Consider the following 10,688-nt stretch of genomic DNA (forward strand, 5'->3'; position numbering starts at 1 on the left):
CTGTACATCCCCCCCTCTGTTACCCATAGCTACAACACTTGTATAACACTTGTTATAACAGCTACAGTACTTGGCATACTCTCAACTTACTGGCCTTTTCCTTCTGTCACCAGGACAATGAGTTTTTCTTTTGAGTCTCAGAGTCTGATGTCACACCACAGGTGCTCTGTAGTGGGCCCTACTGGTGACACAGAACCCTGTCCTGGTTGGCTTTAACTGTCGGCTTGACAAAACCTATAGTTACCTGGGAAGAAAATCTCTGTTGAGGAATTGTTTATGTCAGATTAGTTTCTCTCTCTGTCTCTGTCTCTGTCTCTCTCTGTATGTGTGTATGCTCTTCATTGTTAATTGATATAGGAGGGCCCAGCCCACTATGAGTGGCACCATTCTTAGGCAGATGGCTCTGAATTGTATAAGAAGGGTTATCAGAGTATAAGCTGGCCAGTGAACAAGGTAAAAAGCACCCCCTCCATAGTTCCTGTTGTATGACTTCAGTGGTGACCTAAGTTCCTTGGTTGGAGGGATTGCTGCGTGGAAGATCAAGCAGGCTTTGTTGAGTTTTTGTCTTGTCTTCCAATGATGGAGTGTGATTCCTCCCTACAGTTGCTTCTAGTGATGATATTTTATCCCAGAAACAGAGAGGCAACTAGGACAGACCCCATTCTTAGTTGGGGATCAGATGTCACAGCCTGAGGGCAACTGGCTGTAGCCCAGGCTTTACCCATATGCAGTCACAGGCTTACTCTCCACGTCCTCATGACCTCGACTGATTTCCTCATCTAAGAGGACTCATTTGCTCATTCTTGTGGGGGGAGGGAGTCTTCCTAGGCCCTCCTCTTGGCCACAGGGAACAGACGTAATGTTAATATTGGGTGAGTGCATGAGAACAATTTTGGTTTATTTCTCATTTCATCTTTGCAGTTGTCCTATGAAGCTGCTGTCACTGAAATACCCACTCTGCTGTTATTGAAAGAATTCAGGTCTTGGAGAACTTGTTTGGCTTATAACTTCAGAGTTACGTGGAGGAGCCTAGGTAGCCATGTCTGCCTGAATGCAAGAGTGGGTGCATGTGTAAGTGTGGAGGGGTGTCTGCTCAGAACTCATGCTGCCTCTTCCTGGTTATCCTTGACTGCCTGCTTTCCTCGCCTAGACCTAAGCCAGTCAAAATCAGGGATGTCATAAACTCTGTTAAGATTTCCTTATTCTCTTAAGGGCCTCTGAAGGCCTCAGTACCTGCTCCTGGAAAGGCTCAGGCTTGCCTATGTGCGCCCCCACAGCCTGATAAAGTCCGTTGAAGCACATGTCCTTGCATAAATATGAATGCTGCATGGTGTGAGTGCCAGAGCCACTTCAGAGTGTGATCCATCCTGCCTGGACAAACCACACGCCCCCTGCCCTGTCCTGTCTTGCACTTGCAAGCTCACTGTAAATCCACCCCCCTTCCCATCCTCCCACTCCACAGCAGGTTTCTGGGTTTCTCTACAGGACAGGAAGAGTGAGGAGGTAACACGCAGGGACTTCTAGGGAGCAGAGTGCGGGGCACATCCAAAGGTGGCATTCCTGAGCTCACATGAAAGGACAGACAGGGAAAGATGAGCACCTGTTCAGAGGGTTTGCCCTGCGTGTTTCACTTGTTGATCCCACAGCCGTGGGTGGCAGGGACAGATGTGAGTGCTTCCCGGGAATTCAGGGGACCCGTGCCATCGGCAGCCACCACTATGCTTTCTGGAAGACAGAGCACAGAAGCTACAGTAGGGCTCTGGCTGGAACAGACAGACACCTGGGGTTAGGCAGTGTGACGAACCTAGCATCTTTTGACTGTTAGTCAGTCTTGTTGTAATGCATGGCCTGATGCAGAGAGCCTGGGGGTTGATCTTTCATCTCCCTGGGTAAGCAGGGGCAATGAAATGGAAACTCTTTTGAAAATTATTACCTAGGAAGCCTTTTGCCTCGTCTGTAACACTAAACACAACTGCTTCAGCCCACCGAGCTTCCTGCTCTTCTGTGGTGGCAGAGCTGCTTTGCCAAGGGCAGCAAGATACAGGGATAAACTGGGATCTGAAATCCTGAAAGGGTGGTCGTGAGAGACTGAATGGCAGGCCACTAAGTAACCTGGGAGATGTGAGCAAGTCTCAAAATTACTCCACCCAGCTACACACTGACACCCACCCCAAACACCCATGGCCATGTAACACCCCCCCACACAAACACATACACGGTTTGCACCAGGCAATCCCTAAAGTAGTCCATTTAGTCCTGCAGTGGGGGTGCAGATCTATCTGTAGACCTCACATTTTTCTTTAAGGCATGACAACCGTGCAGAAATGATTCCACAAAGAAGCTGCAACGTGTCATGGCCATGTGCCACGTGCTCAGGCAGTAGGTGCAGGTGTATGGGGAGAGGAAGAGGGGAGGAGAGAGTAGAAGTGTGGAAGGAAAAAAAGAAGCAGAAGGAAGAAACAGGAGCACATCATCTCTGAGTTAGATATCATTTGGCTATGTTCAACGCTCACACATGATGATAAGGAGATGCCTGCTGCTACTTCTCATTCTGTCCCTGCAGTTACTGACCAGGTAGCAAATGCCTAGCTATGTCCACAGGTCAGATGGTCCCTTGTCCACTGGCATACTGTCTGACCATACATCAAGATGAACACAAGCCATGGAAACCATCTTCCATCCCAAACTTCCAGGGCTCATCTATACAAATGGAAGACAGCATCCAAAAATGTAGAGAGCTACACCTTGGGGCGGGCAGAGCCTGCTGGACCCACCCTGGCAGCTGCTTCCCTGGCTCCCCTTATGCCTACTAGACCATCTCCACTCTGAGCCTGCCCTGCATGCTGTGGCAGGGGACCACTTGCTTCTTTTAAGACCTGTGCCACTCCTAAACTCGGTGTACCATGATCTGAGTCACATGACTCTTGTCCACTTGTGATGCTGACTCTGACTCTTGGTACTAGGAAATTGCCTTGAGGTTTTTGCCTCATGTTTAAGCCCACTGACCAGACTAAAGTCCTTGTCTAGAGTAAGGGAACATTTTAGGTCATCTCCCCCAGCTCTTCCTTAGAAGCTCAATCCAGCTTTCTAATGTATCAGCCATCCCATTCCCAGGCCCAACTGGATCTTGTATGCTTCAGCAGGGCTTTGCTCCCTCGGGTTCTCTCAGCTGGCCTCTTCACCAAGCCACTCCGTGCATACTTGGACTCTTGCGGCTAAGTTGAGCTAGCCCCTTGCCTAGGCCCTGAGGGATATGCACACTGTATCACACCAAGTTCCTTCTTGGCTCCTTCTTCCTCCTTTTACCATCTTCCTGAGGACCATGGCACCAATGCCTGTTCATATGTTAGCAGACAACAATGGCAGTCTAACTCACTTTGGTTCTTGAATGTTTAATCTAGGGGAGGGGGGACCTATTAGGACCCAGAACTTGGTATCTGCATGTCTCCCTTGGACTAACACAGGTTAAGACAGACTCCCACATTTTGTGCCACATGAAGAAATGGGGTTCAATGCACAACACAGATAGAGCTTAGAACTAAAGCCAACCACATGGCAGAACCCACCATCCATCCGATCCTCAGCCCCACACAAGTATGAAACATTTACCAGTCTCTGGTCGCTACCAACCATGAGCTGCAGCAAACCACAGGGCCCCAGGCTGCAGGTGGTAATTTGCATAGGGCAGCGTCTCCTCTCCCAGGAGGTTCGGCTTATCTAAGTTTCTTTTCTGTACAGGGGAGTCGAATGATGTCTTTAAAAAGAAAGAAAAACAAGACGGGTAACTCTACTTGGACCTGGGTAGTAAGGTGTCCCAAAGTCTCTGTGGAGCTAGCTATTTCTGGCCCCATTGTCGTCTGGGTTACAAAGGAAGGCCTCCTGGCAGTTCTTTGCTTGAAAGACAGAAACAGAACATTGTTTCTGACGGCTTTGATTTAATGGCCAAAAACAGTTATAGGAAACTGGTGAGCAGATGTTCTGTGAAACTCAGAAAAGACTGGGTCTTTGAGAAGAGCTATTTTTAGACAAATGCTTCCTACCATTGGGGGCTTCAGTACTCACAAAAGGGGATGTAAAAGCAGAGAAATGTAGGAGAGGAGAGGAGAGGAGAGGAGAGGAGAGGGGAGGAGAGGAGAGAGCAGGACATAAGTGTGTGTTTCTGGGGCCTTTGGATATTTTGACAATCACAATTCATGTTTCTGTCTACCTTTCCATGTTCTGCTGGATGCTAAGAACTTTCTACCACTGGCTTGTTTTTTTACCCCCTGCTCAAGCTCCTGGAACAGTCAGTGAGGCTGTTTTTTTGACCACTTTTTTTTCTCACTTCTCTTTACCCAAACTAATCTTTCACCTCATTTCTATCCATCTTTCCCATTCATTTCCAATTATTTCATGCTCAGCTGTGAGCTTCCTCTTCTCCAGGAAGCCTTCCCTGAGTGCCCAGGGACAAACTGGGCCCCCTTCTCCATTGTGCAGTGAACTTGGTCATGACTGCCCTGCTTCTGTGCCTGCCTTTTTTCTCAGACTGGAAGCTCTTGGAGGCTGAGGACTCTTATTGTCTCCACTTAACACTTGTCAGAGCAACTGTAAGCACAAGGGCCAATGTAAGTATGGATGGATGGGAATGAAGTGAGCTTATTCGTGGGGGCTAGCCCTTCCAAGCTTCACCTACAGTGGCAAAAATTTATCTCCCTGTTTCAGGTTTTCAAATCAAACCCAAACTGTTTCTACGATTAAGATAATAGACTAGTGACTACAGTTTGAGGCAGCCTTTGCTGTTTCCAGGAATCTGGGGCTTTGGGCCAATCATTAGGAGAGCTGTCATGAGAACACTTCCAGATGCGAACATCATCTACCTTTTAATTCCAAGCTTCTGTTTTATTTACCTCACTAGGGACAATCATTTTCTGGGATTGGGAAGAGGGCAGAACTTCTAGAAGGCATTGGGTGTGTGGTCCCAAGACAGCGCCACTGGTCATGGAAAAGGTAGATAAACAGGAGGTCAGAGCACCTTATTTGCTGCTGCTACTGGGGCCACATCCAGCTGGAGCAAGAGGACAGTGAGGCTGCCCAGGTGACATCTGACTGGTGGCATCATAGTTGAGGGGGCAGCTGTGATGAGGCTGACACCTTAGGCCTCCTAGGAAGCCCTGGAGGAATGAGGTCCCTTCTCTGTGCCCCATCATGGTCTCCTTAGCTTGACCAGCCCTCCTTGACACTTTCCAGAGAGACCCTCTTCTGGATGAGGCTAGTGCATTAAATGCATGGACCAAGGGTCACCCTGGCCTTCCCAGAGGCCAGCGGCCACATTGCTGCACTCTGGGCCCGAGCTTCTGAGTTTCCTGGAAGCTGAGTTCAGACAGAACTTGCTTTGGGTTTTATGGCTTTTTAATGAATCTTTCCATCTCCATTTGTTTTTGTAGAGGCATTAAAAAAACACAGTAACTGTGCACTCAAAACAGTCAAAAATCATGCCTACTTTACTGGAAAAGAGGATGCCTGTTTTTAAACTCAAATAGGGTCTCAGGTAGCCTAGGATAACATCCCTATGTAGCCAAGGATGACCTTGAAATCCTGGTCCTCCTGTTTCTATCCTGAGTGTCAAGAATGCTGAGTGCTGAGATTCTGGACATGCGTGACCACACCTGGTTTTTGTAGCGCTAAGATTCAAACCCAAGGCTCTGTGGTACCAGGTGAATACTCTCTCAGTTGGGCTCAGTCCCCAGCCATGGAAATCTCTATCAAAGTGCAGAATGCAAACGGCTTTCTGCATGGGCTGCATCTTCCCACCGCATCCACCACTCTGAGGGCTGAGCTCTGCTCTCCTTGTTTTGTTTTGCAGAGGAAGGCTCTGCCCTGCTCAGAGAGGCAAAGTAACTTTCTCAGAAACACACAGCAGTGGGAGGGTGAAATGCTTCACATCAGCTCAGGTTTTCCTGGTAACAGAGGCCAAGTTCTAAAAGATGCCACCATCCACTGCCATTTCCACACTAGGCAAGGCTCACCACTGAGCTACATTCACAAGCCTTCCCAGGGATCTTTAACAGTGTTTCAAGATGTTCTTGATTTAAGCTTTCCTTCTAGCTGTTGCACAGTTTTGGGTGAATTTGCTCCCAGATCATCCCCCATTTCCAGGCCTCAGGTTTCTCATTTTGGCCATTCTCTACAGACCAAGACCAAGACACCTGAGAACGAAAGACTATGGAGAAGACTGCCAGAGGCGCTGAGCAGTGATGTTTTAAAAACATGAACGACAGCAATGAATGAAGTGACCCCCATTATCTGTGGTTTTGCTTTCCATAAGTTCAGTTACTTATGGTCAACCACAGTCTGAAGATATAAATGGAAAAAGTCCAGAAATAAAATTTTTTAAAAAAATTGTAAGTTATAAATAATTGTTATAGAGTATTCTACAATAACCACTCTATTGTATTATTAGTTACTGATGTTAACCTTCTTACTCATTTATAAACAAAACTCTACCCTAGGAATGTATGAATGGACTACCATACCATAAATGTAGGATTCAGCAGGGTCAGGCTGTGTGAGGCAGCTATAGGTAGATGTACAACCAGTTTTTCGTTTTTGTTTTTGTTTTGGGTCCAGCATAAATAGCCTTTTGAAAATTACTTTGTTTTCTTCCTTCCCAATCTACGACTACACACATCAGCAAATATTTACTGTGCTCTGCTGTGTGTTGGCTGGGATGATTCTGCTGTGGTGACAGGTGCCAAACCTCAGTGTCATGCAGTCAGTGACACTTCTTACTCTTGCTGTGTGAACACTGTGGGCTGGCAGGGGTGGGGGTGGGGAGCTTTGCTAGGATCAGGCTCTGAAAAGCAGCTGTCACCCTGACACGTGCCAGAGGATAAAAACACAAAGGCTGAAATTCTTCAGCCTCTGCCAGAAGTGAATCCATCAGTGAAAGCAAGTCCCATGCCTGTCTATGGCCTCTCCCAACTTCAGGGCAAGGAAGTAAGGATTCTGCAGCAAACTCTGATTGGGAAAGATACAGAAATGCTTGGTGATAACATCCCATGTGCCTAATGTTGGGTGAAGTATTACTGAGCAAATAATCATGAGTCTCCATGTTGCCTTGAAGAAACTTGCTACTGGACTGGGATGCGCCCTCTCTGAGACAGTTGTAGAACACTATGAAGTGGTATAAGGTCCTGTTCCTTGTCAAGTCCCATAGGAGGGACAGTACAACTTCAGATGGTGCTTGCAGTCCTGAGAAGGCAATTGAATAGGAGACTCAGACCTGGAAAACATGTCTTAAGTAATGAAAGGTTTAAAAGAAAGAGTAGCTACATGGCTTACAAGATAAAAAGGATCCCTAGTGGATGGCTTTTGTTACCTTAACTCTCTCTGTCTCTTCTAACTCTTTGTAAGCCTTCCTTGAAAACTTGTATCAGCTTGTTTCTTCCTTTGATAAGCGACATGCATTTTAAAAGCAGAATCTTGCTTATCTTTGATTGTCAGTTCTTATCTAGTATCTAGGGCACAGAAGGGTGTGTTGCTTGTTGTTTGGATGAGCTAATCTTGCTGAGCTATCTTAAAACAGGGTCTACAGGAGCAAAGTGCACCCAGAGCCGGAGACCACCCACAGAAGCGTCCTCAGCAGGCCAGAGACCCAGGACCACTTCTGCTCTTTCTCCACCAACCAAGCTGCTCTTACATACCCTCACTATGTACCTTCTCTTCTTTGGACATCTTCTTTCAGATATCTTTAGCTAGGCTTTCTCAGGAAGGAAAGATTCCAGTCTTCTAAAATAGCAGTTGCTTACCAATGACATCTTTCTTGTCTGTGCAGCAGCATTGGCCAAGAATCCGAAAAGATGTGAGTGTTTAATACTTGGAGATCTCTACACTATGGGGTTCGCCAGTTTACTGCCGCTGGTGACTTTATGGAAACAGACCCCCCCCCCCCGATTAAATCTACCAGCAAAGGAGGGCTAGGACACAAGTGTTTTGACTCATCTCTTTCGTCTCTGTTCTCATAGATGGAGGTTGCCGTTTAAACTTGTTGATGAAGCTCACCTTGACCTTGCATTTGCCCTTAAGTTGAGACAACATTTAAAGCAACAAAGAAACAACCAAAGGGGACCAAAATAACGTGGTTGCTATGGTAAGAGGTGAACAATACCACAGTCAACACAAACAGGAGCTCTCACAGAAACCTCAGCTCACCAAGAACATTGAACTTCTGTAAACGACATCTGGGCCACGTGGGTGGGGCTTGGAATCCCAGTGAAGCAGGTCAGCTAGTCACACTGGCATGATGGGGTAGTTGCTGAGCTTCAGTAAGCATCATCATTATTTTGTAGGCATCTGAAGTCAGTTTGTCCAAAATATCAAAAGGAAGAGTGAAAATGTGGGACAGGCTATCATGTCAGACCCAAGAGATTATTTCTACTCCCAAACCCAGGCAGGATAAAGAGGACCTATTTTAGGACTCTGTCTTAGGTGTCTTAGCTCAGCCACAATTCAGAGGTTTGATGGTGAAGAGGTGAAGAGAGAAGGTGGGAATGGGGACCACACGGGTACACAGAGAGGATCAATGGAGGCCCATGGAAAGGAGAGAAACCATTATCTGATGAATGTTGCTTCTCACTTCTCTCTGAAAGCAATGTTCTCCCCAAATAATCTAAGGGTTAGAAAATCAGCATAACATTGTGGTCAAGGAGATGAGCTCAAGAGTCAGACTAGCTTGAGACTAAATTAGTTACTCATTTACTGCCGTGATGCCTTGGGAAAATTACTTAACCCGGTGTAACTTCATTTTTCACTTCCCCTTAATGCAAACCATAATGCCATCTTTTATGGATTAAGATAGATAATCCATATCAATTATTTATTTCCATATCCGACAAGCAATACTGTTGATTCTTTGTGTGATCAGTAGTATAGACACTGGTAGGGAAGTGTTTCTTGGAATTGGGTTGAAACCCAAACACACCATCTAAAGGAAGCTCCCTCCATACAAATGGGTTTGGGAATCCTTGCCTGCTTTCTTCTTTCCCTTTTACCTGACACATGTGGATTCCTTTTCAATCAGTCTTAATTAATTAAGCATTTCATCGAATACTTCTGAAATGCTGGCATGGATCAGAAATGAGAGGAAATTACATTGGCTGTGAATAGGGATCAATGTAAGAATGTCACAAGCTGAAATGGCTGTGTTTAATTTTGTTGGCCCTATGAAACATAAAAGTGGGACTAAGTGAGCCTCTGAACTCGTGTGAGGGTTGTCACCACTGGGAAGCCTCGCTTCCTGATGACCAGTGAGGTCTCACACAGCCTTGTATGGAAATGTGAGCTTTGCTTCCGCTATACCTCCGTGGCTTTGTTCCAACTGGGATCAGAATTAGCTAAGACGAGGCCCTATTTCCTGTTTTTTGAAGCTGTGTTTGCTGTAACCTAGGATAAATAAACTCCAAAGCAGACCTTAGACCAGGAAGCACTCTGAGAACACATATCCTGCTCTGGAAGGGAGGTAGGGCCCGATGAGCTCATGGGTCTTTGTGTCCTACTGCTGTGATAGATGCCACTCAAATCATGACAGGAGCCTCACAGCAGTCCCAGGAGAGGAAGATGGAAGGCCCAGTTGACTTTGCTCAATTTTCATCTCTGTCAGTATAGGAAAATGAGACAGATACCAAAGCATCCTTGTTTACTCTACCCATGTGGAGAGGAAAATTAAAATAAGGGAAATTTGAACATGCATAACTGGAAAGGATAAGTCACAATAACAGAACCCAAAGTGGTATAGAAAACAACACAAAACATAAAATATAAAAACACTTTACAGATACATTTTTAGTACTGCCCGGATGCTCTGAAGTATGTTGCCAAGAGTTGAGTTCTTGAAGAGGTTTCAGTGGGACTGAGGTACCATTAAGTCTCTATGTAAAGGTGACAGACAGGCTCAACACTAGACAGTTAAAACAGACGCAGGCCCCTTGCTCAATGTGGAACACAATAAAACAGAGCTGGACACACAGCCACATGCAAAGTTCCCCCTTGGATCTAGTGGCTCCAATCCCCATTGTCTGGTCAAAAATGAATACCTATTGACAACTGAATCTATAGAGAGCCTAAAGTCAGAATGCCAAGGAGTCAAACCAGGTCTTATCTGTGCAGGCTGGCTATGATCCAAGTCAATTTGCCTGAGCTCCAATTGCATCCATTATTAAAATAGTAAAAAATGCAGCCTGACACAAACTAACCAGCAGGACAAAACAGCAGTGAATGTGACTTGATTTGAATCTAGAAAGGAATTCACACACGTGTGAAACAGTTCATCTCTCACCCTTCCCAACCCACTGTTGGATCTCCTGTCAAGCTTCTTGGCTTGCCTAGACTGTAGACTTTTCTCTCATAAGCTACATTTGGCTGCAGGGTGACTGGGAAAGACAGGCTTGGCATTGAGAGCGTATATCCAGCCCCGGGATGTGGGTGGCATTGGATGAAGCTGGGTGAGTCATGACGTCTTTGGCTCTCCTTTGTTCCCAAGTCTCTCCTTGGGACCATTGCTTCACCTCTTTTCCAGTTTATGTAGGATGGAGAGGAGCTGAACAGAGCTGCCCCTTTCCTGAGCCTGACCACATTCTATCCCGTTATATAGTCATCTATCTTACTCCTCTCTGGGGAGGGGAAGAGGCCAGGGCAGATTTGAAAACCATTTC

General features: G+C 46.2%; 1 long non-coding RNA gene across 1 annotated transcript; it reads left to right on the forward strand.

The window, feature by feature from the left end:
* The first annotated feature begins 3,909 nt into the window (after window positions 1–3,909).
* LOC116073120 lies at window positions 3,910–6,374 on the forward strand. Its single transcript, XR_004111678.1, has 3 exons — window positions 3,910–3,965; window positions 4,525–4,604; window positions 6,170–6,374. It is a non-coding gene; the product is annotated as an uncharacterized LOC116073120 (long non-coding RNA).
* The last annotated feature ends 4,314 nt before the right edge of the window (window positions 6,375–10,688 follow it).

Source organism: Mastomys coucha, unplaced genomic scaffold, assembly GCF_008632895.1.
Source record: "Mastomys coucha isolate ucsf_1 unplaced genomic scaffold, UCSF_Mcou_1 pScaffold23, whole genome shotgun sequence".
Taxonomy (NCBI): Eukaryota; Metazoa; Chordata; class Mammalia; order Rodentia; family Muridae; genus Mastomys; species Mastomys coucha.